Here is a 27,792-nt window from a genome sequence, read left to right as displayed (position 1 = left end):
TCTTGTTAAAAATGTAGGTTCTGATTCAGTAGAACTCAGTGGAGTTGGAAATTCTACATTTCTGGTAGGTCTCCCACTGATGCAGATGCTGCTGGTCCCAGGATCACATTGAGTAGTAGCAAGGTACTAAAAGACTTCTGGTTAGAATCTTGCATTTCCAGGATTTCCCTGGGTGTTCACTGCTTACACTGACTCCTGACTGCTCTGTATTTGGAACTCGCTGCCTCATCGTTCTGGGCTCTGTTTTGTCCCATTCCTATTGCTGACTTTCTTGGGTCTTTGACCCCTTCAGTCTCCAACTCTACACTTCTCTCTGCTGGACTTTGCCCCCCTAGAGTGGCATTGATCCCACAGATACTCCCTTTTATTTATTTATTTTTTTGATGTAATACTAATAAATCATGATGGTATGTGTGGTTGTCACACAGGATTCACAGGAGATTTAAGTTCACATTTGTCAACATAAAGGATTCATGCTATTTAGCTTCTTCATGAATCTGTACCACGAAGGAAGAGCTTTTCGCCACATATTTCACTGAGGGAACTACAAGGATGATGGCGTAATACTATGTGTCAACTCATGGATTTCTAAGCATTGCTCACAATACAGATCTGATTTTCAACATCAGCGTTCTTTCAGTGTCCTTGAACAGCATTTGTTTTTCTGTTCAGTTCAGTTCAGTTCAGTCGCTCGGTCGTGTCCGACTCTTTGCGACCCCCATTGACCCGCAGCACGCCAGGCCTCCCTGTCCATCACCAACTCCCAGAGTTTACCCAAACTCGTGACTATTGGGTCGCTGGTGCCATCTAACCATCTCATCCGCTGTCGTCCCCTTCTCCTCCTGTCTTCAATCTTTCCCAACATCAGGGTCTTTTCAAATGAGTCAGCTCTCCAAAAACTGGAGTTTCAGCTTCAACATCAGTCCTTCCGATGAACACCCAGAACGGATTTCCTTTAGGATGGACTGGTTGGATTTCCTTGCAACCCAAGGGACTCTCAAGAGTCTTCTCCAACACCACAGTTCAAAAGCATCCATTCTTCTGTGCTCAGCTTTCTTTATAGTTCACCTATATATTCCAGGCGAAGTTCAAGGGAAATTGTGATGCTCCACTGCCCTTGAAGGAGTCCAAATGGAATGAAGAAGTACTGTGGGAAGTCTATTAGTAACCACCATGCCTTGGGTTGTTTTGTTCAAGTCGCTTCTGAGCCTTTTGGGGGAACCGACCTGAAGCCAGAGTCTAGCGGAAATACATAGGCTTTGAACATCGCTGAAGACAAACATTTCCTTAGGGAAAAATGCATTGCTTAGCTCAAGGTTTGTCTGGGAAATTCTTACACATCAGGAGATGGCTCCGAGCTGGATTTCCACAAAGAACATCCATGCAAAGGACAAGCCTGCAAAGCTCTGTGCACATCTACCCCCCCCCGCCCCGCCCCACCTCACAGCCAGCAGCATTTCCAAGTGACCTCCTAAGGCCTTCGCCAAACTACAGGGGCACCTCTGGGTTTCCTGTTTCCCTCATTTTTCGGAATCTTTTCTGTGGTCCGCACCCCTCCGCTGAGCCCACTGGATGCCGATCCTTGGGGACCCGGGAGCGCACCAGATACTCCCTTTTAATGTTTCTGGCTTCCTCTCACAAAATTCTCTTACGATTTGCTGGAAATCACCTTTGGCTAAAACTTATCCCATTTTCCTTTTTCCCTGGGCTCAGGAAGCTTACAGTTAACTTTACGGTGTGTTTTATCAGTTCTCCCCCCAAATTTTATGATAAAGTTAGTTTCTTCCCACACCATGTCTTTTCTTCTTTTATGACTTGGTTCTTATATAATTTATTTCTTCGTTTTGCTGTATACATTGCTGTAGGCTAGCAGAGTGATCTTGGATAAGTCACTTAACTTCCCTGGGATTCAGTTTTCTCCCCTATGAAGTGGGGATAATAACAAACAGTACCTACCTCAAAAAATTTTGGGGACGATTAAATGAGTTAACATCTGTAGAGTTCTTAGAAGAGCGCTTGGCATATGGTAAGCACCACATGAGTGTTATTTATTGTTGTTATTTTATAAAGTGCTTCAAATCCTTTGACAAGCAAGATGGGTATAATTGTCATCACCATCATCAGCTATGTTGACATTAAAGTGCTATACAATAGACCATGAAATTATCTTATTATCTTGGAATACTTGAGTTATGGTATAACTTATAAGCTAGAAAGAAAGAAATTTAAAACCAATTAAGTTGTTTATAGTACTTATTTCTTATATTCTAAAATCAGGTAGTTCCAATGGAGAAATAGAGAAAACAGTCTTATGGACATGGGGAGAGAGGAGGAGAGGCTGAGATATATGGAAAGAATAACATGGAAACTTACATTACCATATGTAAAAGAGATAGCCAACAGGAATTTGCTATATGTCTCAGGAAACTCAAACAGGGGCTCTGTCTCAACCTAGAGGGGTGGGATGGGGAGGGAGATGAGAGGGAGGTTCAAAAGGGTGGGGATATATGTATCAGTTCAGTTTAGTTCAGTCGCTCAATCGTGTCCGACTCTTTGCGCCCCCGTGAACTGCAGCATGCCAGGCCTCCCTGTCCATCACCGACTCCTGGAGTTTACTCGAACTCATGTCCATTGAGTTGGTGATGCCATCCAGCCATCTCTTCTTTTGTCGTCCCCTTCTCCTCCTGACTTCAATCTTACGCAGCATCAAGGTCTTTTCCAAGGAGTCAGTTCTTCACATCAGGTGGCCAAAGTATTGGAGCTTCAGCTTCAGCATCAGTCCTTTCAATGAATATTCAGAACTGATCTCCTTTAGGATGGACTGGTTGGATCTCCTTGCAGTCCATGGGACTCTCAAGAGTCTTCTCCAACACCACAGTTCAAAAGCATCAATTCTTTGGTGCTCAGCTTTCTTTATAGTTCAACTCTCACATCCATATATGACTACTGGAAAAACCATAGTCTTGACTAGATGGACCTTTGTTGACAAAGTAATGTTTCTGCTTTTTAATAGGCTTTCTAGGTTGGTCATAACTTTTCTTCCAAGGAGCAAGTGTCTTTTAATTTCATACCTATGGCTGATTCATGTGGAGGTTTGACAGAAAACAAATTCTGTAAAGCAATTACAAAATTCTGTAAAGCATTTTTCCTTCAATAGAAAATTAAAGAAAAAAATCGGGTCTTTCCAACATGAGTGAAATGGAATAGAATTTGTCCTTCCAAACTATGTGTCTTTAAACCAGCACAGTCCATGGAGGTACCGTATAGCCTCCACCCCCCAGAGTGGGCTTTGAGCACTGCAGTCGTGCCTGAAGCAATTTTCTTGAACTTGTTGGCTTCTCTTTTGCCTTTGCTCTAGTGTTATAGTCCATGTGGCTCTTGGGCCTCACCTCTTAAAGCTGGCCCAACTCAATCTGTAAACTTAATGACTGGATAAGCTGAACTGAGATGATCCTGTTGCCTTCTTGGTCTCATGGTATTTCTGTCTGCTTCTGGAAATCAGTCTGTTGGCTTCCACTTGAACTCCTAGGACTTTATTAGGTGGCTTTCTGCGGTTTTCTCCATGCCCTCATGCTTCCCTCGTTCATTCCCTCCGTGAAATTTATTTTGTGTCTTCTCTGTCACTGATATAAGTCAGTAGGGAATGTAGAAATAAAAAAAGTTCTGGCCCTTATAGGGCTTTAGTTGGGGGAGAGAGAAAAATTAATGCATACTGTATACTCTATCTCCTTGCGACTCAAAGTATAGTCTGTGGGCCATGTTAGGTTGGAAATGGTGTCTAGAAAATCAAGTAGACATACTGAGGAGGCAGCTGCTTCCATGAGTTCAGATTTAAGCAAGATGTTTACTTGCATCTCTACCAACCACATCATTTCATAGTTGAATGATATGAGTTTGTGTGACATGAACAGGCCTTTAACCAAGGGCACACAATTAGTTGGTTGTAGAGCTTATTTTTGGTCTTTTCTGCTTGTGACACCCCATCTTTTCTTACACTATGTCTAGGTCAATGAATTACTAAGGCAAATTGGTTTATTTAGGGGAATTCCCAAACCTGATGGGGTTGTGGAAATTTAAGAAAATCCATTTCTGATATTTTCTGTTAAAAATTCATTTCCAAGTCAGAGGGCTCATGGGTTGGCTCCCACTAGGCAAACCCTGAATCTCTAATCATATGTGTCCTAAACAAGGAGCACTTAGGGGTGAGGCACAGTGAAGGGGCAAGTTCTTCTCTAAAACTCTGAAAGAGGGCTCTAGGCATACAGATTAAGAAAGAGTTTCAGAGAGATTCATAGATTCACATGCAAATAAGGAAATTGAGGCTTAGAGAAGTCAAGTGACTAATTCAAGGTCCCACAGCAGGTTAGCAGCTGGCCAGAGCCCAGAGCTAAGTCTCCCCAATCATGATAGAATTTAAGATCCGGAGTTGGAAGATCTAAGTTTGCCTCCCATCATTTCCATTAGCCAAGTTCCTTACCTTCTCCCATAGACTTCAGCTTCATCATTTGTAAATAAGGGGTCATCAGATGAAATGATTTACATAAGGTTGTTTTGTGAAATTGCCTTTTTTCCTACCATAACATATGGCATTCCTTATGCCAAAACTTCCAAAAGAGAGGAAATAATCATTATCGAAATTGTGTCTGCATTAGGACGAGGACACTGACTCGGGAGAGATGCATGAACTTCACACATGTATCCGGTCAACTCCTTTTTCAACTGTCTTCATCTCCTGTGTGTGTGTGCTCAGTCACTCAGCTGCGTCCAACTCTTTGCAACCCCATGTAGCCCACAAGGCTCCTCTGCCCGTGAGATTTTCCAGACAAGACGACTGGAGTGGGTTGCCATTTCCTACTCCAGGAGATCTTCCCGATCTAGGGATCGAACCCACATCTCTTGCGTCTCCTGTACTGGCAGATGGACTCTAACACTGTGCCACCTGGGATCTAGTCAACTCCCTTTTCAGCTCCTTTCAGCTCTTAAAGTGGTGGTTTTTAAAACTTTCTCTTTTCCATCACCTCTTCCGTTGTTCTCAGAGAAACTATTGGCTGATGAATGAGAGTTCAATTTCCTATAACTACAGCAGACAAACATCTGTATAAACTTTCATCTTTCCCTTCTCCTGTTTCTGAACTGGCATTATCATACCCTTTCTTCCCGTGGTTAACTCCAATCTCCACGTAGACTTCATAACGCAACTCAGAAGTCATGGCACCTATCCTTATCCACCTTCCCTTGACTGATTGGCACCCATTCTGTTCTCCCAGAGCACCCTGTGTCTCCTCTACAGGCATGAATCCCATTGTCTTACATATTTGTTTACTTGGAAACCTCGCTCACTAGAATACAGGGATTCTATTTACTTCTGTATCTCCATGGTGTCTGGTACATATATGTTCTCACTAAATGTTTTTTGGATGAATGAATGTATGTGTGATGCTTACTTAGGTCACTGATAAAGATGACTTTATCAGTTTCTGTTTTATCATCCCTCGTGGGTTTGAATATCTTGGTGAGAGAAACGTCTCCAAGTTGCCTGGGCCCTCTGCACCTTCCAGCCTCAGGTGGAAATGAATGGAAACAGAGGTGCTCTCCTTGACTGCCCCACCGTGCACCCGTGCCTTGAGTCTGAAATCTTCTTATGGATGGTGGAGGTGAAGATGTTGAGAATGGCTTCTGGAGGAGGCAGGCCTTCCCTGGCCAAGTGTTAGTCTTTATGAGATATTCATTTTACAGAAGAAAAGCTAAAGCACAGAGAAGTTAAATCAATTGTCCAAAGTCACACAGTTGATAAAGTCATGCAGTCACACAGTTTTCTCAGCTGTGAGCCTGCTCTTCTTTCTCCTGCTGGGAACCTTCCCTGAGGTGCTACAGCAGCCTCTGCCCTTAAAAAAATCTCTCCCCAGGGCCAGTGAGTCAGGCTTATGGGCCTCTGAGTAGGTGGTGGTAATTGGTATTGATGATTGGTATCAAAGCAACCAAGAGACCCAGGCAGTGGGGGATGGAGGAGAGACCTATGAGAAGGGGATAGGGCTGGCTTATTGCCTCCTCCCGCCCTGTCAGTCAAGTGTGAGCCCAACCCCAGTGACTCTGTGCACCTATTTCCATCTGTCCTCCAGATGCCCTTCTGGGGTACCATAAGAGCTTAGAGGTTTTGGATGGGGAAGGCTGAGTGTTATAAGAGCCCGACCTCAGCAGAGGTGAGACTGCAGTGGATATGTGAGACATTTAATGTTCTTTCACTGCCCTGCCAGCACCTCTTTGCCCCAGCACTGTTCTCTGGCTCTGGAGGCCTTCCTCCCTCTCCCTTTCCATCCTAATTCCCCCTACACTACACTCTTCCTGCCTTCTGACCTGCATCAAAAGTCACACATCCCAAGGAATAAACAGGGTGGTTGAGAACTTGAACTCTGGGGGCAGTCTGACCCAGATGTGAACTTGGCCCCATCATGGACTACTGTGCAAGCTACTCACCCTCTCTGAAGATTAGTTTTCTCATCCAAAATATGGCAAATATTATCCACTCATGGAGTTTTGTGAGGATTATATTAGATAATGCTTACAAAGGGCTTAGCATATTTTGAGCTCATAACAATTAGTGACTCCTGTTGTTTTATAGCTATATCTTTTTCAGATATACCTTAGAAATAACCACTCTTTCCTTGCTGTTACTAAAGAACATTGTAACAATAATATATAGTAATTGTAATAACAGTTTATATTATAATAATATGCTGTATATAGGATATATGCTCTAAAGTATATGTGGATATCGGAGAAGGCAATGGCACTCCACTCCTGTACTCTTGCCTGGAAAACCCCATGGATGGAGGAGCCTGGTAGGCTGCAGTCCATAAGATATATACTTATATGGTATTAATATAACTGTATATAGTGTTACTATATATAATGTATACCATATATACCAGTATATACTATCTATAGTATATAGATATATATATGCTGCTGCTGCTAAGTCACTTCCGTCGTGTCCAACTCTGTGCGACCCCATATACGGCAGCCCACCAGGCTCCCCTGTCCCTGGGATTCTCCAGGCAAGAATACTAGAGTGGGTTTCCATTTCCTCCTCCAATGCATGAAAGTGAAAAGTGAAAGTGAAGTCACTCAGCCGTGTCTGACTTGTAGCGACCCCATGGACTGCAGCCTACCAGGCTCCTCCGTCCATGGGATTTTCCAGGCAAGAGTACTGGAGTGGGGTGCCATTGCCTTCTCAGATAGATATATATACTGGCATATATATCTATAGATAGTATATACCATTATATATTTAGCAACATATAAATATACAATATAATATGATAATAATAATAGCAACTAACTTTTATTAAATGCTTATTATGTGCAGATGTTTTTCTATGAGCTTTATATGTATTAATTCACTGAATCCTCTCTAGATGGGCATAATTATTAGCCAGATTTTATAGACTAGAAACTGAGGAGCAGACAAGTCAAGAAACTTGCTTAAGAATATAAAGTTAGTAAAGAGGAAGAACAGCATACTAATACTAATACTGTGGCTCCAGTGTTAGAGTTTGCTGTGTGTACTTTGCCCCCGTCCCTGGCCTGTAGGTGCCACAGGTGTGTGCCTGTGTTTGATTCATCTTTGTAGCCTCCCCAGTGCCTTGCTCCAGATTTGCATTGGTTCTGGGTGCCTGTATAAAGGAGATGCCATGAGTGAAAACACCAGCTCTTCAGTAGCTGACTGCCCAGGGAGGAAGGGTGCTGGCTTTCTGGTGCCCATGTGCCCACACCCAGGTCCTAGTTCCCAAAGCCCCCTGGCACATGTCTGGCCTAGCTAAGCTGGCTATATCTGAGCTTGGCAGCAGATTTTTATCCCCCGGGAAAAGCACTTAGTATATACCAGGTTTTCAATAATGGGGCAAAAGGACCATCAAACTAATTAGAGCAAGAAAAATAGAGGTTCGTTTTGCAGCTAGGGACTGTGTTTGAGAAGCAAGCAGAGGCAAGATATAGGGCAGGCATGGACTGGATTACGTGGGGGTTGGTCCGCCTATGAAGAGAGATGATCCTCAGGAGTCTATCCAAAAGAAAAATCTACTGGGGCCAGCGAGGCCCTGCTGAGCCATCTGCCCCTGCCCCTCTCCAGCAGAACCTGAGGTCATCTGGGGACCACTTTCTGCACCATTATCAAAAGCTGAAATTGTGTGGCCAAGTGAGTATAGCATTGCTAACAAGTCACTTAAGTCTTCTGATTTTATTTTTTCTCTTTTCAGTAGTGAAGATGATAATAAAATCTGTCTCCTGAGTTTGTTGGGAGAAAGTGAAACATTTTCATTGTGAAAAGTGGTAAAAATACTTTATATCTGCAGAATGTTTTGATAATAATAAAAATCATAGCAATAATAACATCTAACCTGTACACAGCACTTGCTATATGCCAGGAACTCTTCCAAGTGCTTTTCATATATGAATCCTCACAACAGTCTTTATGAGATATTCATTTTACAGAAGAAAAGCTAAGGCACAGAGAAGTTAAATCAATTGTCCAAAGTCACACAGTTGATAAGTAGTATGGCCAGCATTCAAAAACAGGCAGTCTGGGTCCAAGTCTATGCTCTTAATTACCCTTTGGTGAAGATGAATGAGAGCATTTATAAAGTATGCCTGCATCCATCATCTCAGGTAATCCTCTCTGCTCCCTGCACAGCACAACTCCTTGGAACTGGGGAAATGGGCAATTCTTTACGCTGAACTGAATCTGTCTGCTGGAGAAATATCCTGAGTCTGCTACAGGTCCCAAAGCCTGGGAAAGCTTGCTTGATGCCTGCAGAAAAATATCGAGGGTCATCTTTGTTGTTACAAGTATAACAGATAATCTCCAAACTCTCTGGGTTCCCATGGTTCTGACATTTCAGTGCTGGCTGTGGCTGAGTGGAGGTTCCTCAATAAATCAGAACACAGGTATTCATTTGGCACCTATGGCATGCCCAGCATAGGGGCATGGGGGCATACTGTATAAAGAAGCAGGGTATGATCTCCATTTGCAAAGCGTTAGCAGCCTAGTAGGGAGGATCAAACAGATGAAACAATAGATCAATTAATAAATAAGATTAAGTAATTAATAAACACATTAAGTAATAATGTGATAATATAAAATCATTTTTATTGACAATGAGACCACAGGAGATGAATGGAACATGTCACTAACTGTGTCTCATTCATCTCCTGGTCTTTTTCTCAAAGATATGAGTTTTTGCAGAGACACGTATGCAACCTGAGTGGCCTGTCCTCCCTTTCCAGGGAAGAAAAGAAAATTCCGTATAGAAGAACATTCTTCTCCCAGCCACTCATGCCATGTCACCAAAATGTATCTTTGTCTTTTCCTATTTTTTTTTTTTTAGCATAGATGGTAGAGAAGTCATTATGAGGAGTCTGTTATGCCTGTAATAACTGTCATATGACATTAGAAGAGGGGACTGGAAGTTGAGGGGTTGAGTAAGAAGGTGCTCTTCCTTTTCCTCCTTTTGTGGTGTGTGCCAGGAAACTTGAATCTCCTTCCTAACCCTGGAAAAGTAGGGTGCTTCAGCCAGGTCACCATCTGAAATCTTTGGGGAACTTCAGCCCTTTATCTCCTAGCTGGGTGACTATAGGCAAGTTACCTAATCTCTTTCAGCTTCATTTTTTCTCTTCTGTACAACAGATACATAAAAATGAATGTGAGGATGGGAACTTCCCTGGTGATCCAGTGGCTAAGACTCCAAACTCTCAGTGGGGCCAGAGTTTGATCCCTGGTCAGGGAACTAGGTCCCACATGGCACAGTTAAAGCTCCTGCATGCCGCAAGGAAGATCTCGAGTGCCGCAATTAAGGCCTGGTGCAGTCGAATAAGTAAATATTTTAAAAAAGTGAACATGAGGACGAAGTGAAATAATTAGCAGAGTGCTTATTGTAGTGAATGGTACATACATTTTTCAAAGATGATATTTTTTTGTTAACAGCTCTACTACCAATACCCTCAACCATTATCACCACCATCACTGGCCCCACCATCATTAGCCGTATCATTGCTATCATCTACATCCTCCTCCTCCTCTTCCTCATCATTGCCATCATCACTATCATCATTATTTTCAGTAGCAGCATCGCCATCATCTAAGCAGTACGTTCCCATGTCCCTTGTCTTTGTTGTTGTTTTTAGTCTCTCATTCATTTCTGACTCTGTGAGACTCTGCGGACTGCAGCTCGCCAGGCCTTCCTGTCCTTCACCATCTCCTGGAACTTGCTCAAACTCATGTCCATTAAGTTGGTGATGCCATCCAACCATCTCATCCTCTGTCATCCTCTTCTCCTCCTGCCTTCAATCTTCCCCAGCATCAGGGTCTTTTCTAATGAGTTGCTCTTTGCATCAGGTGGCCAAGTATTGTTGCTTCAGCTTCAGCATCAGTCCCTCCAATGAATATTCAGGGTTGATTTCCTTTAGGAAAATGAAATCCCTTCTCTTAAGACCTTTTAAAATGATTATTTGGCCAATATGATCAATATCAACTTCTCCTCACATGACAATGGCTTAATTTGTCATCCCCCTCATATGATCTCTTTATTCAAATTTTCAGTGATGAGGGATTGACTTACTGAAAATGGATGGACCTTTGGATACTCCTCAAATTGCCTCTTCTGCAGCTGTTAGATCCGTTCCCAAGATAAATTCTTTCACAGTTCTCTGTTTCCCATGAATAACAATGGAGACAATGCAGAAAAAGGAGACCTTAGCCCACTAAAATTATTTCCCTTTTCTCCACTAAATACAGTGTCCTGGTGAAGAGAGGACACTTCTTTTCATTTTTAGCCCCTAATAGTGGGAGTGCCTGGAGGAGAACAACAGAAACCTTTGAGGTTGTGATTCTGAAGCAAAAAAAGCAGAATTAATTTCCTTTGGCTTCTCAAGCAGATTTCTATGTACACAGTTGTGTTGCATTTTTGGAACCTGTGGCTGTACTTTGAGGGTTCCTGAAGGAGAGAATTACCTGTGCTGTATCCAGAGTCAAGAGTTCACATGAGTATGGATATAAACACCATTCGAAGACTCCACAAGAGAAGCCCTGCCCTGGAAAGATGTTTATTTGGTAATTGAGAAGGGAAGGGGGACTCATTCTGCAATTTTTGCTCGGGGGCTCCCCTGTAAAGTTCCACTCTGCAAAGAGCTGTTCAGTTCCGTTGAATTTCATCACCAAGTCAACACGAATGGCAATGTGGTAATGAGTGCAGAGACATTTCCGATGTGGCATTTCTTTTCTTGCCTTTGAATAAAAACACAGTCAGACCTTTGTGTACAATACGGATTCTGAAAGGCCATGGAAGGCAGAGTGGGAGGACCTCTAAGGCATCCCAGGGGAACATTGAGCACAAACACAGCAGAGGCCAACTTGCCTCAAGGCTGGGAGACCGAGGGCTTCTCTGCAGCAACCCTGCTCTTCCTACACACTCAACTGAAAGGAACTGGAAGGCAGCCCCTTGGCATGGACATGAGGTTTGATCCATTCATCCATTGAACAAATATTTATTGAGTGTCAGCTAATGCCAAAGCTATTGTAAGTACTGAGGATTCAACAGTGAGCAAAGTAAGGCAAAAATCCCACCTGACATAAATTCGCTTCCCAGATTGGCTTAATATTGTGGCTGTGTTCTCTCTGATTATATATGTAACATATTACATGTACGTATATTCATATATATAACATATATATGTATATTCTTAGATTTTGTATGTAAATCTTAGATTTCTTGGGTTTATATACAAATAACACATAATAAAAATATAAATAAAATATTTTAAAATATATTTTCTTAGATTGCATATTCCAAGAACTTAGGGGTTGAGTTTATTTATAATTGTCTGCATACAAAGCTTGGAATCACTTCATTCAATCACCCAACACATTCTTTCTGAATGTCTACTCTGAGGTAGACGATGGGGATACAGTAATGAATAAGATAGAACATCTCTTATACAAATTATAGTGTAATTTAGTGAATATGGAGACAAAGATAGTGATGCTATGGCTTTGGGCATTTCATTCAGGTTTAATGATGTACAAATTTAGTCTTGTTTAAAAAGATATGTCTTACATCCAAAGCGTAATGCCATATTCATTGCTAGTTGACACATTTTCAGCTTTGACAGCTTTCCCCACATCTTATATGGTCTATTTTTTAGCTTTTTATTTAGAGGTAATTTTAGTTCTATAGAAGAGTTGCAAAAATTAAGTACAGAGAATTCCTCAATACTCTTCACCCAGCTTCCCCTAGTGTTAAGATCTTATATAACCATGGCATATTTATCAAAACTGAGAAATGAACATTGGTATAATTATAATGCTATTAATTAAATTATAGACTTTATTTGCATTTCACCACTTTTTCAATTAAAAAAATTTTTTTTCTGTACCAGGATCCAATCCAGGATACCTTGTGGCATTTAATTATCATGTATCTTTAATCTCTTCTGGTCTGTGACAATTTCTCAGTCTTTCCCTGTTTTTATGACTTGGACAGTTTTGAAAAGCACCATTCAGGCATTTTGCAGAAGGTCTCCGAATTTGGGTTTCCTGATGTTTCCTCATAATTAGACCAGAGTTATGGATTAGGAGGAAGAATGTCACAGAGGTGAAGTGACTTTCTCATCTCATCAAGGGTGCACAACATCTACATGACTTCTTACTGGTTGTATTGACCTTGGTCGCTTGCTGACGGTGGTGTCTGCCAGTTTTCTCCACCGTAGTTATTCCCCGCTTTATATCCTCCGCATGCTAGAAGTTAATCACTCAGGCTGTACTCACGGGGACAGGGGATTAATCTACCTCCTGAAAGAAGGCTTCCTTTCTTCTTCAGTTTTCCTCACGTGTCCTGCCTTTTGTAATTAAGGGTTTTAGGGACCATGGTTTTATTTCCTCTTTAACTGACACCAAAGTTTATAAATTGAATCTCTTTGCACAGGACTTTGTTTAGAAAATCCTTCTTCAGTTTACACAAATTTTTATCAGGGAGGGAGAGAATGTTTTCACTGAAGGGTTCTGAAGTTCTTGTTACTTATAAACTAACTCCAGTATTACAGATGAAACACTTTTTCTTCAGTTTAATGCAGTTTTACCAGAAGCTTATTGTATTTTATGGTAAGTGGCTCAGTAACTGTTCAATACTGGAATCAGAACTCTGGACCTGTGTGATAAAAGAATCATTTCACTGAACCTCCTCAATTTACAGATGAGAAAACTGAGACCCTGCAAGGAGGCATGGGTTTTCTTTTTCTTTTTTTTAATTGAAGTATAGTTGATTTATACTATTAGATTAATTTAGGTGTACAATATAGTAATTCAATATTTTTATAGATTGTTCTCCATTTAAAATTATTACAAAATAATGGCTCTATTTCCCTGTGCTGTCCAATGTATTTTTGTTGTTTATTTACATATAACTTGTGGCTTCCCTGATGGTTCAGATAGTAAAGAATCTGCCTGCAATGCGGGAGACCCAGGTTTGATCCTGGAGAAGGGAATGGCAACCCATTTCAGTATTCTTGCCTGGAGAATTCCCTAGAAGAGAAGTCTGGTGGGCTACAGTCCATGGGGTCACAAAGGGTCAGACACGACTGAGCAACTAACACTTTCACTCTCACACTTCTTTGTCTCTTGATTTCATCTGTCTATCTCACCCCTCCCTCTTCCCTTTCCTCACCAATAAGCACTAGTTCTCTGTATCTTTGTTTCCGTTTTGCTCTCTATATATTCATTTATTTTTTCTATATTCCACATATAAGTGATTATATGGAGTATTTGTCTTTCTCTGTTGACTGATTTCACTAAACATAATGCTCTCTAAGGTCATCCATTTTGTGCAAATGGAAGAATTTTACTCTTTTTTTTATGGCTGAGTAATAAAAACCAACTGAGATATCACCTCACACCTATCAGAATGGCTGTCATAAAAAATGACAAACCCTGGGAGATGGTGCAAGACAGGGAAGCCTGGCATGCTACAGTCCATGGGGTCACAAAGAGTTGGACACAACTTAAAGACTCAACAACAAGTCATCAAAAATAATACAAATAAAGAATGTTGGCAAAGATGTGTAGAAAATGGAACCATAAATACACTGTTGGTGAAAACGTAAAGTGATGCAGTCACTAGGGAAAGTAGAATGGAGTTTCCTCTCAAAATTAAAAATGGAGCTACCATCGGTTCAGTCCAGTCGCTCAGTCATGTCCAACTCTTTGCGACCCCATGAATCGCAGCATGCCAGGCCTCCCTGTCCATCACCAACTCCCAGAGTTCACTCAGACTCACGTCCATCCAGTCAGTGATGCCATCCAGCCATCTCATCCTCTGTCGTCCCCTTCTCCTCCTACCCCCAATCCCTCCCAGCATCAGAGTGTTTTCCAATGAGTCAACTCTTTGCATGAGGTGGCCAAAGTACTGGAGTTTCAGCTTTAGCATCATTCCTTCCAAAGAAATCCCAGGGCTGATCTTCAGAATGGACTGGTTGGATCTCCTTGCAGTCCAAGGGACTCTCAAGAGTCTTCTTCAGCACCACAGTTGAAAAGCATCAATTCTTCAGCGCTCAGCCTTCTTCACAGTCCAACTCTCACATCCATACATGACCACTGGAAAAACTAGACAGACCTTTGTTGGCAAAGTAATGTCTCTGCTTTTCAATATGCTAGGTTGGTCATAACTTTTCTTCTGAGGAGTAAGCGTTTTTTAATTTCATGGCTGCAGTCACCATCTGCAGTGATTTTGGAGCCCCCAAAAATAAAGTCTGACACTGTTTCCACTGTTTCCGCATCTATTTCCCATGAAGCGATGGGACCTGATGCCATGATCTTCGTTTTCTGAATGTTGAGTTTTAAGCCAACTTTTTCACTCTCCACTTTCACTTTCATCAAGAGGCTCTTGAGTTCTTCACTTTCTGCCATAAGGGTGGTGTCATCTGCATATCTGAGGTTATTGATATTTCTCCCGGCAATCTTGATTCCAGCTTGTGCTTCTTCCAGCCCAGGGTTTCTCGTGATGTACTCTGCATATATGACCCAGTAATTCCACTGCTGGGTATATATCTGAAGAAAAGAAGACACTAATTTGAAAAGATATGTGCACCCCAATGTCCATAGCAGCGTTATTAGCTAAGATATGAACTGGAGGGCTTCCCTGGTAGCTCAGTCAGTAAAAGATCTGCCTGCAATGCAGAAGACCTGGGTTCAATCCCTGGGTTGAGAAGATCCCCTGGAGAAGGGCATGGTAACCCACTCCAGTATTCTTGCCTAGAGAATCCCCATGGACAGAGGAGGCTACAGTCTGGCTACAGTCCATGGGGTGGCAAAGAGTCAGACACACAAAGAGTGACTAGACACAGCACATATGAACTGAAGTGCAACCTAAGTGCCCATCAACAGATGAGTGGATAAAGATGTGGTATATCTATACAGAGGCATGGCTTTTCTGAGGCTGTTCAGCTGGTCAGAGGGGTTCTCAAGGATCTTTTCTCCTGGATGTTCTGCACCCACACGTTCCCCCCTGGTCTAGGGTCTTCGGGACTCAATCCCTGCCCTTCGCTAAAATCTCTCAGGAAATGATAGGTGCTTCTTCACACTAGCATGTAAATCACTGATTCCACTTCTGCTTCAGCCCTTTAGAGAGACGATTGCCTCTAAACAAGGATAAATGTTTACTTGTCATTCTCAGCCTTGGCTGTGCGTCAGCATCCCTGGTGGTTCACTGAGAAATGAAGAAGCCCAGGCCCCACTGGAACCCTGAAACGTTAAAAGTCATCACAGGTGATCCTCATGCACCCCCAGGTCTGGAAACTAGCCCTGGTTGAGTGAGAGGTTGTGTGTGTGGTCCCTGGACCAGCATCATCAGCTCTGCCTGGAACTTAGGAATGCAGAGCTGGGGGCCTGAGCCAGGCTCCCTGAACTGGAGACTCTGGCAGTGGGGCCCAGCCAACTGTCTTTTGTTAAATCTTCCAGTTTAATGTACCAGCTAAAGTTCCACTGCTTTCAAGCAAAAGGACTATGGTCTAATTGGTACATTTGATCAGGAGTTGGGGAAACGTGGAAGGAGGCCAGGGGTGCCCTCTGAAACCACACTGAATAGATGCGGGGGCTAGTTTGTGGACACATAAAGACACCTCTGGTTATTTTTTCATCAATTGACTGAAGCTGTCTGAGATTCATAGACCATTAGCCATGTTAGAACCTTTTCTTCCAATAGAAGGGCAGTTTTACTTAAAGTGATAGCAACATAGTGGGTAGCAGTATTGATCGGTGGTGGTCATGTTGGTGGTCATGACTGGCCCCCTTCCTTCCTCTTGTACCCCACAAGCCATAGACCACAAGTGAGGCTGGTGGACAGGGCAGAGGCAGAGAATAAGGTAGTGATAGGGGAAGTAAATGATTTGATTTGTGAAGCTAAATTGGACTAAATTAGAGGCGATGGAACTCTTCTGTACAGTATTTCTTTAATCATAAACTTTATCTCAAAACCAGTGATTCTAAAGTGCTCATGTGAAGGGTAATGTCTTCATGGCCTGAAGTTTGCACATCCTGAGCATTGGCTGAAATGTGAGGGTGTTTCAGTTTTATTCAACCACTTGGTACTGGGTTTATATTGATGAACAAAAGGGACATGTTCCGTAGCTTCAGGGAGTAGGATAAAAAATAAGTGCAAAGACTGTTAATGAAGAGGAGACATAGGAAAGACACGGTGTGAGCAACTGGCAGTTTCTCTGACCTTAGGTCTGGGGCACAGGTAAGTCCTCTCTGGGTAAGTGATGTTTAATCTGAAAACTGAAGGTTTAAGAGTAATTGACCAGGTGAAGGCATGCAGAGGAGGGAAGGAAAGAGTGAAAAGAACATGAAAGAGCAGAAGAGCTCATGTGAAAGCCTCAAATCGAGAGAGGGCATGATATGAAAGTTTTAAGAACTGCAAGCCAACGATGCCAATCCTAGAAAGCACAGGCCGCCTGATAGAAGGTGAGGTGAGAAAGGCAGCAAGTCCAGATCCCCGAGGGCCTAGGAAGTTAGATGAAGGATTTGCACTAGGGCCTAGGGGTGATTGGAAGCCTATGAGAGGTTTAAAGAGGACAGTGGAAGAAGATGACAGATTTGCATGAAAAATAAATCTCTTGGCTGCATTTTGGAAAGTGGATTGGAAGGGAGAAGAGGGGGTGCTGGGAGCTGGGAGGTGTGTGTTACACAGACCAAACTTATGAATGTTTGCTTAGGAAAAATCTGAAGAGAACTAGGAAATTATGAGATTAAAGTTGTGTTTGTGCTTATATGCTTTTTTCAGTTTTGCTTTTTGCATGGAGCAGGTTTATGGCAGCTGTCTTCAAAAAGTGCATAAATATCTAACATGTGATGGCCCTAGACAGTGCCGAGGTGACATAACCAATGCTGGTTAAATACTAGCTGCTTGCAAAGCACAATAGAAAACGTGGTGCTAGGCATTATGGGGGATTCCAGGAAGACTTGGTCTTTGCCTACAAGAAACCAACAACTGAGTTACGGAAATAAACAGAAACACTTCAGTGTCCATGGAAAATTTGAGCAGTAAGGGGTGATCACAACTGAGAAAGGAGTCATACACTCCAAAAGGAGTGTTTGAAGTAGTTTCACAGAACACGTAGGTCTCAGGCAAGGCTTTGAGGATCTTGGGAAGTGAGCAAGCCGACAAGAATGGGGGGGACATTCCAGGTCCGGGGAGTAGGAAGAGCAATGTGTGCAGTGATTGGATCCACATTTGTGGTTTCAGCTTGTCTTGGTTTTTAGGGAAAGTCGACTCAACCTCAGACGTAACAGCAAAGCACACTAGCTTTTGGCAAAGAAGAAGGGAGTGGTGAATGTTGCCATCTTAATTACTGGTCAGTTTTCTGCTAAACGTGCTGGAACGGCGGCAGAGCAGGGCCTGTGGGGGGACTTGCTGAAAAGGCGTTTGGGGTTGACTTGAGGCCTGGGAAGGGTGGGTGGGCAGCTTAGACTTTGCCACAGAGGAGCACGTGGGCCTTCCCTAAGTGACCAGTCAGCCCAGAAACCTGTGTGCTCTGGTTTTTAGAGCATTACCTGATACCAAGGCAGTTTAGAAGTTACATCTAACAGAAGGGGACATTTCTGAAGCTCACCCCTCACTGTCCCAGAAGCCCAAGTGCACTGACCCTTCACACTGACAGAGTCTGCTCTTGAGTGGGAAGTTCAGCTTCTCTGAGGGGTAGATTCGGCTCTGAGTTGCCCTCACGTTTCAGGGACAAGTTGCTACTTCATGGCCACCTGCCACTGCCCTGGGCCGGGAGTGAGGTGGTTGAAGAGCAGAGGGCCAAAAATGGAACCCTGTAACAAAAGAGTCAGGTCTGGGCCAGGCTGAAAGAAGACAGGCATGTCTCTGAGGGGGCTCCTGGAAGACGCCTGTTGCAGCCAGTGGGCCAGGGTGAGAGACTGTGCCAGGTGATCGGGTAATACAGGGGGTGTCTCAAGGTCCACAAGGTGAGCTCCAAGAGGATGTCAAGGGGCTAGCCTTTCCAAATGTGTGCTTTCTGTGCAGATGCCCTGGGGCTGCCTGGACTGAGGGATGGGGAAGCTAAAATATGGGGAGACCCAGAGACAGCCTATAGACCCCACCCCATCTTCCCTGGAGCTGGTCCTCTCCATTTGTTTTATGGGGATCCGCTTAACAATTCACTAGGGGATTAGAAAGGGACTGTGATGATAGAAACCAGTTAGTGAAGTGAAAGTCGCTCAGTTGTGTCTGATTCTTTGCGACCCCATGGACTATACAGTCCGTGGAATTCTCCAGGGCAGAATACTGGAGTGGGTAGCCTATCCCTTTTCCACCGGATCTTCCTGACCCAGGCCCAGGAATTGAACCAGAGTCTCCTGCATTGCAGGCGGATTCTTTACCAACCGAGCTATCAGGGAAGCCCAGAAATCAGTTAAACTTTTATCAGTTAAATGACTTTCCACAATATGCTGTTTTGGTTCCTGCTTGAAAAAATGTCCCCCAAAGAGGAGGGTGCTTTTTGAGCACCCTGATCTGCGATGCCCACTGGGGTGGCAGTGATGAGCCCCAGGACCTGCTCAGGGGTTGCAGGGGCCAGCAAGCGGGAGGGAGAGTCAGACAACTGCCGGCAGGAGGAGGAACAATGGGCCAGTGTGAGTGCGCCCGAGGGCCCACGGAGGTGACGGTCCACCAGGCTGTGGAGGCGTGTTTGTCCAGGCAGGAAGCCACAGGGGATCCCGAGCCAGCCTGCCTTGGCACATCTCCTGACCACACCTGAGGCAGAGCCCTGGGTACCTTGAGGATGGCAGGAGCTGAGCTGGGAAGCCCGCCCCAGTCCACCTGGCAGGGCCAATTCGTCTCTGGTTTCCTGGTTACACTTGATTACCCGCCTCCCACCCCTGGTCCGCACCCCCACCAGCCCCCTGCTCTGTGCTCAAGTTGTCCAACCTTCTCTTTTTGTCACCTCAGAGTCTCACTGTCTGGGAGACACAGCTTGAGCAGGGGTGGAAGTGGGGCGCTAAGATCTAATGACAACTATCCAGGGCAAAGGGTCCCGCAAGGACGGGGGAGCCTCCTAGGTTCTCATTGACACAAGTGGAATAGATGGTTTTAGGAGCTCTTCACAGCTCTCCAATTGTGTGAAGACCCTTGGGCCAACACAGGTATAACCATATCTCGGTGGATAATAGTAACTGTATGACAAGACAGCACCATTTCTGGTGTCGATGACTTGGGGAGGAGGCCTCTCAGAACAGGAGGTAGATTGGCATAATTATCTGTGAAAGAGCTGGGGTGAGCCCACATGGAGACAAATAGTGGAAATGAGTGGGCAAGTAGACGTGGAACTTGGCTCTGGTGTTCATTTGAACATTGTGTATGGAAAAGACAGGGCCTGTGACCCAAGGGAAAGAGTTGATCATGGTGAGTTCTGAAAGCCAGCGTGTTGGCTTGACTTCACCATAGCTGGTGTTGTACATGTATGTTTTACATATAACTAATCTAACCGTCACAGAAATGTTATCGTCTATGTACTCAGAGATGATAAGTAAACCTGCCCAAAGTTGGTGGAAGCAGGATCCAACCTAGGCTTCTGAGTCTGGACTCTCCATCACAAGTTGTAGATACACCATTGCCCAGGTTGGATGCCTGCTCTCCCCAAAGTTCACAGCCAAGCCATGAGGGATGAAAGAGTCAGGCCAGGCCCCTCTTTTTTAGAAAAGACAGCTAGGTATTGTTGTCAGGAAGATGCCCTGGAGAAGGGCTTGGCAACCTACTCCAGTATTCTTGCCTGGAGAAACCCATGGACAGAGGAGCCTGGTGGGCTACAGTTCATATGGTCACAAAGAATTGGACATAACTGAAGCTACTTAGCATGCATGCATTGTAGAGGGCAACTGGGTAAGGCTGCTGCTGCTGCTGCTAAGTCACTTCAGTCGTGTCCAACTCTGTGTGACCCCATAGACGGCAGTCCACCAGGCTCCCCCATCCCTGGGATTCTCCAGGCAAGAACACTGGAGTGGGTTGCCATTTCCTTCTCCAATGCATGAAAGTGAAAAGTGAAAGTGAAGTCACTCAGTCATGTCTGACTCTTAGCGACCCCATGGCCTGCAGCCCACCAGGCTCCTCTGTCCATGGGATTTTCCAGGCAAGAGTACTGGAATGGGGTGCCATTGCCTTCTCCGAACTGGGTAAGGCAGAGGTTCTCAAATGTAATCCCAGGACCAGAAGCTGCAGCATCACCCTTTGGAGCTTGGAAGAAATGCAAATTCTCTGGTCCTACCTCAGATCTACCACATTGCAAATCACATGTCATGATTTTGACATGTGATAAAGTGAAAATCGCTAACTCGTCTCTGCCTTTGCCTATCTAAATGACTGTGGGAAGGTAATTTCATCTCTCTGATTCTGGTTTCCTCATCTTTAAAATGAAAGGCTCATTCCAGATTCATTTACTTTTTATTAATCCAACAGGTACCTACTATGTGACAGACTCTGAGACTACAAAGACACGTGGCCTCTAGAATGGGATAAAATGACAACCAGGTGGCTTGGGATCATCAATGGTCACCACTGTAGATTGAACCTGAGCTAATTCTTGCTGGAATAGTTGTCAGGAAGACTTTTTCTCTACACCTCCTCTTTCTCCTAGCTCAAATATATCTCCCCACTGTTGCGAAAACCACATTTAAAGGGAATATAACTCTGACCCTATTGCTTCTCAGTTAAAAATCTCCAATGGCTTCCTGTTGTCTATGCTTTCCAAGAGGATTGCAGTGAAGGGCCAGACTGCTTGAGATCCTTAGAAATGTCAGAGGCCTCGACACAACTCTGCTCAGCACACATAAGCCTGCGTGATGGTTAGGAGGAAGGATTCCTGGCCAGCAGAGGTCCTAGGTTCTACAGCACACAAGTTCACGGCTGAAAGAAGGAAAGGATAAGATTCTTATGCAACATTTGGCAAAACTCTGCTCTTTCTTGGGGCTCATGTGACATTTCCCTGGACGAACCTGGTTAAGTTTCCTGCCTGCATTTCAAAACCTACAAAACATTCAGAGCAGAAGAAAATGGATGCGATGGCTCAAGACTCATCACGGTGTGTTTTGTCTGATGTGGCAACTGGAGCCATTGTGCTCACCGATCAGCAGCCTGAATCAGGCCCCCAGGACTTGGGGACGGCAGTTAACCTCGATGGGCTGGGAATTTGTTCCGGTGCAGCTTCTACTGTCTACATGGTTGTCTCACCCTCTGAAGAAGAACAGGAGACTGGTGTCAATGAATCTGTGATAGTTTAGTGACCACGTGCTCTACAACTGGCATTGTGCCAATTTTTCTGGATACAAAGGAAACCTGAGATGCTTCCCCAAGGAACTCAACATTTCTTCCTCCAGAGGAGGTAGTCTTCCAAGATTTCTGCAGCCCACAAACTTGTTGTCATCTGCACACCAGGCAAGCCGCACTCAAGGTGAGGTGGGTCTGGGACTGCTTAGCATCTGTCTGGAATTTGCTGAGTCTGAGCATCTTCCCATGAAGGCCACCTCACTGGTACAAAATAGTCCCACTGTTTCAGAAAGGTAAGTGTTCAGAATTGGGTTCTTGGCTCCGCATGTAGGACTGGAAGCCTCTGGATAAAGAAGGCAGGCAAGGATGTCTGGGTCATATTAGGTTCTAGGCTTTTGGGCTCAGCATCCCCTGGTAAAATCTTTTGTGGCATCCATGGCAGAGTGGGAAGCTCACCAGAGCCTTGACCCCACTTCCTGCTTATCTGACTGAGCATGGGCCTCCTTGAGTTCAGTTTCTACTTTTCCACTGTGAAGGCAATGGCTGGTGCTTAGTTGGTATTTGCTGAATGTAGAATATCTGGGTTTAATGTCATTGATGATTTTATCTGTATCCCTTAGCTGAACTCTTCTTACTGTTTTTCTAAATGTGACCGGTGTAAATACCAGGCTGGAGGCCTCAAGATGTTTATTTGAAGAGATTCTTTTTGATCCACTGCTTTTGCTGTTCTGATGAAAAGAAATTTGTGCTGACTGTCTCTCCGCCACCTCCGCCCCCTCCCCAACTCCCACTAGAATGGAAGCTCTTTGAAGTCAGGGACTTTACTTTCTTGTTTACTGGTATATCCTCAGTGCCAAATACACAGTGGATGACAACAGGGGGACAGCCAACAAATATTTGCTGAATGAATAGATAACTGAATGGATGGTGGGTGAATGGATTGAGGGATGGGAAATGAATCACTGATTTCCTGAGACCCAGCTCTCTTGGGACATAGTGTCATTGGTTGATTAAGAGGTGTGGAATCACACTGCCCAGGTTGGAACTCTGGCTCTTTTGATGAGCTATATGTTTTACTCAAGTTTCTTAACCTCATTCTGTCTACTTCTTTCATCTGTAAAATGAGGCTAATACTTCAAAGCATTGCTAGGAGGATTAGATGAAATAATACGTGCGAGTATTTAGAACAGTTCCTGGCATATAGTGAGTGCCCAAAATCTTGGCCATCGTTGGCTTTGTGAACAGGAAAGTACACGTGGGGCTCTTGGAGTTGTTTGACCTCCGTCTTCTGCCCGCCCCCACTCCAATACTTTTTTAGTGTGTGGTGTGACTGTATCTATTTGTGGAGTACAGTAACTAACCAACATTTATTTATTTATCTGCTTAAGTTCTTATCCAATCAGTTTATAGTTATTGTGATCCTGTTATACTTCTTGCCCCGCTTTTGTTTTGTATTTGCTTCCATACATAGTGGTAGAAATGCTGAGCTCAAGTCAAAAGCCCCCATATTCATTGTTAATAAAAGTAATACTGACAACAATAATAACTACCCTTGGTAGAGTCTATGTGCTGGGCGCTGCATACTTTGTTAAGTGATTGCCTGGATCAGAGGCCATGGATATCCAAGTATTGACTGACTGCCATATCTGACTTTGTCTCTGGGTTTGCAGAGTCCAGGCTGAGCTTCGTTCACTAGTTTCCCTCTTGTGTTACTTTGACCACACATGCCTCACTTAGAGTTACTGTTTGAATTAACTGCTCTGTCTCTGGAGGCAGATCTCTTTCTCTTTGGATCTTTGAGATGTCTAAAATTCTGAGTGATCTTTCTCCCTTTCTTACCCTTTTCCCTCTTCATTTACATTTCTATTCCCCTCTTCTTTTCATCTGCTCCATGTCTTCATTCATTCATTCAAGTTGTTCTCCTTCCAAATTAGAGAAGTGGTAGTTCAAAAAAAGCAGCACAGCTGCTCACCCTGCAGCTCCACCTGTGACCGAAAGTTGCCCAGGAGCATGGCACACATGCAAATAGACTTGTCTTGACATGCTGGAGCCTTTTCCTTTTTGTAGTAAACTAAACCTTGATTCACAAGGAAATGGACTTTGGCTTTATTGTAATTCCTATTTTGATAGTGTGTGAGCACAAGTCATGAACTACACTTAGTGAAAATCCTGAGTCACTGGAGGGCTTGGTGTTTCAGAAACAGGAAGAGGAGGAGGTGCTTTGTTGCATTTTCAGAAGGAAGGGTGGATGACAAGCATCACCTCAATCATTGGGCAAACTCCCTTCACTTTACTCCTCTGAGCCTTTAACTCAAGGGAAACGGGGTTTGACAGCACCCCTGAGATATGTTGTTTGGGGGCCTCTGGTCACTTGGGTCTTTTAACACCACACACAGAAGCAGTGAGACTGAGCAGTCTGCATCATGGGCACGCAGAGTGGGTGCCAGGCAGGTCACAGGGTCCCAATCACTATTCCCTGTGGTGGGATCTACAGGAAAGGGATTGTCTCTGGGCTCAGAGTGTTCATGGTGCCAAGCTCCCTCCTGTGTGTGGGAAGTGATAGTTATGTGCTTAAGTAGACAAGGGATCTTCCATGCTATGCTTAACCTGGAGCTTTTTGTTTTTCTTCTTAATTAGCTTTTTAGGGGCATTCCAATGAATAAGAGTTGAAAGACGATAGATAGAAAAAAAATCTTGAGAAAAAAGGGAGGACTACATTTTGATTGCCTTTTTTGCTGCTGCTGCTGCTGCTGCTGCTAAGTCGCTTCAGTGGTGTCTGACTCTGTGTGACCCCGTAGACAGTAGCCCACCAGGCTCCCCCATCCCTGGGATTCTCCAGGCAAGAACACTGGAGTGGGTTGCCATTTCCTTCTCCAGTGCATGAAAGTGAAAAGTGAAATCGCTCACATGCTTCCTAAATCCCAGAGTAATGTCACCTAAAGTTTTTTTTCCATGTAAACCAACTGATCAACCAACTGAGTCATGGCTCCTCCAGATCTATTGAGCCAGCCTTTCTGAGGTTGGGGCCCAGAAATATCTCTCTATAATTATTCTGTATAATTGGATGGGAGCTACTCTCTAGGAACTCTCATGGGAATTTCTATTATTAAAAATTAGGTTTTTCATACCAGTGACAATTGCTTGAGCATAAGGTCTGTGTCTTCCTCACTTTGAAATAACATAAGTATTTGTAGAAGTATCAAGGAAGACATTTCTTGAAGGTAGCCATCAAATGTGCAAATCTGTGGGGGGAAAGTATTGCTGGTGACGTGGAGGTGACATTAATTAAGCCTATTGTTCAATGTGTAGTGCCAAATGTTGGAAGAAACACACGGTGGATAGAATAATCTGGGAAATTTTCTCTTGCAAGTGGTGTTTTCCACAAACAAGGACTTTTGCAAGTGCTGTTTTCCAAAGCTCATGGCTAGCTAGTCCCAACTTAATTAGTTTTTATGACTATCTTCCAGGGTTTTTTATGACAGTCTTGGGCTATAGTTCATAGTTATAACCACCTGACCCTTGGTTTTCTCATCAGCAAAATGGGAGCATGAACACTTGCCAGTTGCCTGGATTGAAGAGAGGTTGTCAGTATGACTAGAGTCCATTCATCTAGTGCCAGAAGGCATTCAAGTATAGCCATAAAGAGTTGGGCATCCTCCAGCTTGCCATGGAGGCCAGGCTCTTACCCATAATAGAGCCCTAGCTTCTAAACACTGGCATCCACCCAAGCCATTCGGACATAGGTCTCTGCAATTTTTGTTTGATCAGAATGAAAGTAATTTCCTTTTATCATTGATCCTAATCATAATATCTAGTTACTTAAAGCACAATAAAGCTGGAAATCTCAACCATTAAGGCCATTCTTTGATAAGGATCTGCCAAGTAGCTGTGGGCCATATTGTGGATGGTCCTGGGAACTGGGCGTGATGTGGTGTGAATCCCACTACTTCTTTGGGAGGACCTGTTCTTCTCTTGGAAAAGTAAAAACTGGTGAAACTCATCGGGGTCCCTAGTGTGACTGAATTTGAGAACAAAAATGTGAAAGAGAATTCAATTATGCAGTCTCTTGATCAAAGTGAAACAGTGAAAATTAGTATATATAAAAGGCTGTATACTAGGCTATTACATTTAATCATTGCAAGTAATGTTATTATTTTTTGATGTGGAAGAAGAGAAAACTAAAGTTTGGAGAGTTTAAACAGTTACCCAGGAACACACTGCTCTCAGTGTAGCCATATTTCAAACCAGATTCTCTTAAATAATCTCTCCACAGTGCCCTGCTGTCTTGCCCAGAGGCAAATTCTGTGGAAGAATGTAATGATATTCATTTGTAGGAGAAATGGATTTAGCTGACTCAGTGTGTAAAGAAAACACAGGAGATGGAACATACGCAGCAATGGAACTTGATATTATACACAAGGACTACCCGTATCACTTGGGGATCTCATTCTTGTTGCAGCTGTACTGTTAATTTATCTCAAATATTAAAAAAATTTTTATCTCATAGGGTTCAGGATGGGGAACACATGTACACCCGTGGTAGATGCATGTTGATGTATGGCAAAACCAATACAATATTGTAAAGTAAAAAAAAAAATAATAATAAAATTTAAAAAAGCCAAAAAAAAACCCAAACAAAAATAAAATAAACAGTGGTTCTTAACCTTGAAATTCTCATGAACTCTATGGACTGTGTCCCAAGGAAAATGTATATATACATGTAGGAACCCTCCCCTTCCTCTTTAAAATCACCCATGTCCTTCCTTCCCCTTCTACCACACCTCTGAGGGCAAGAAATCTTTCTGTAGATACATAACTTTACAAATGGCTCCAAATTTCTGGGCCACAGAAAATCTTTATAGTCTGGGGGTTGTTCAACCTGCAGACATCAGATTTTCCATGCTCTAGTCTGTTCTGTGTCTTACAGAAGTATTTTCTCTTTTTTATTCCAGCCTTAAGAAAATTTCTATAATAAACTTTATCCAGGTGTTTGACCACCTTTTGCTCCCATATTTTTTGCAGTATCCTCATGGGTTGCCCCTTTTATCTGATTGCTTTCTCCAAGAGCAATTTTAATGTGAGGCCTTGTATGCTTGAGGATACTTTTGTTATGCTACAACACATGAATAACAGTTTAGTTGGATTTAAAGTTATAAGTTACATGATATTTTCTTCCATACTTTAAAAATATTTTTTCATTGTCTATTTGCATCATCTAGTTTTGCTGTTGAGAATTATATTAATCAATATGATTCTTGTTTCTCAGCTGTTACTATGAACTTCTCAATAAGTTTTAGACTTTCCTCTTTGTATTAATTTTTTAAAAACTGCATTATAGTGTTCAAGTTTAGTTTTTATTCTTTTTATTTTTTTGGCCCCAACCAGAGATTGAACCTGTGTCCCCTGCAATGGAAGCGTGGAGTCTCAACCACTAGGCCCCTGGGGAAGTTTCCCATTTTTCTTTACTCGTATGGTTTCACTGTTAATAAACCCTTTTTAATCTTAGATTTTTCATAATGTTTTTTTTTTAATTTTAGGAAATTATGTTCAACATATATCCAAGAGAAGGACAAGATAAGAATAACAACTATCACCATTGCTATTTATCACAGATTGTCCAACATTATAAGGAAAGGAAAGAAGCAAGAGCTGTAAGGATTAGAAAGGAAAAGATAAAACTGTCATTATTTTCAGAAGAGATAATCATCGCCCTAGCATAACCATAATAATCAACAGACAAACTATTAAAGCTAAGTGAGTTCAGCAAGTTTGCCAAAAATAAAATATCACAAATATTATTAGAATTTTTCTATATTAAAAATAACCAACTAGAAACTATAATAAAAAGTAAGATACTATTCAAAATGGCAAGAGAAACTGTAATTTCAAGACTTTACTTATCTAAGAATTCACTAGATTTCTGTGGATAAAAATTTAAAACTCTAATAATAAAGAATGTAGAATATGATCTCAGTTGATACTAACAGAA

The 27,792-nt window shown here is 43.0% G+C and overlaps 1 protein-coding gene across 1 annotated transcript in view; it reads left to right on the top strand.

Moving 5' to 3' along the window:
* Positions 1 to 20,996: 20,996 nt before the first annotated feature.
* The window catches only part of POU2AF1 (POU class 2 homeobox associating factor 1), a 36,620-nt gene continuing 29,824 nt past the window's right edge, over positions 20,997 to 27,792 (top strand). Inside the window, exon 1 of the mRNA XM_086338290.1 lies at positions 20,997 to 22,096. The gene's annotated coding sequence lies outside the window, so the exon portion shown is untranslated. The remainder of the gene's footprint in view (positions 22,097 to 27,792) is intronic.

This window comes from Bos grunniens, chromosome 15 (assembly GCF_055505025.1).
Source record: "Bos grunniens cultivar Pamir isolate PY7600 chromosome 15, Bosgru_T2T1.0, whole genome shotgun sequence".
In the NCBI taxonomy this organism is placed as follows: Eukaryota; Metazoa; Chordata; class Mammalia; order Artiodactyla; family Bovidae; genus Bos; species Bos grunniens.
The sequence above is the reverse complement of the archived record's forward strand: the minus strand, read 5'-3'. Positions and strand labels throughout refer to the sequence as shown.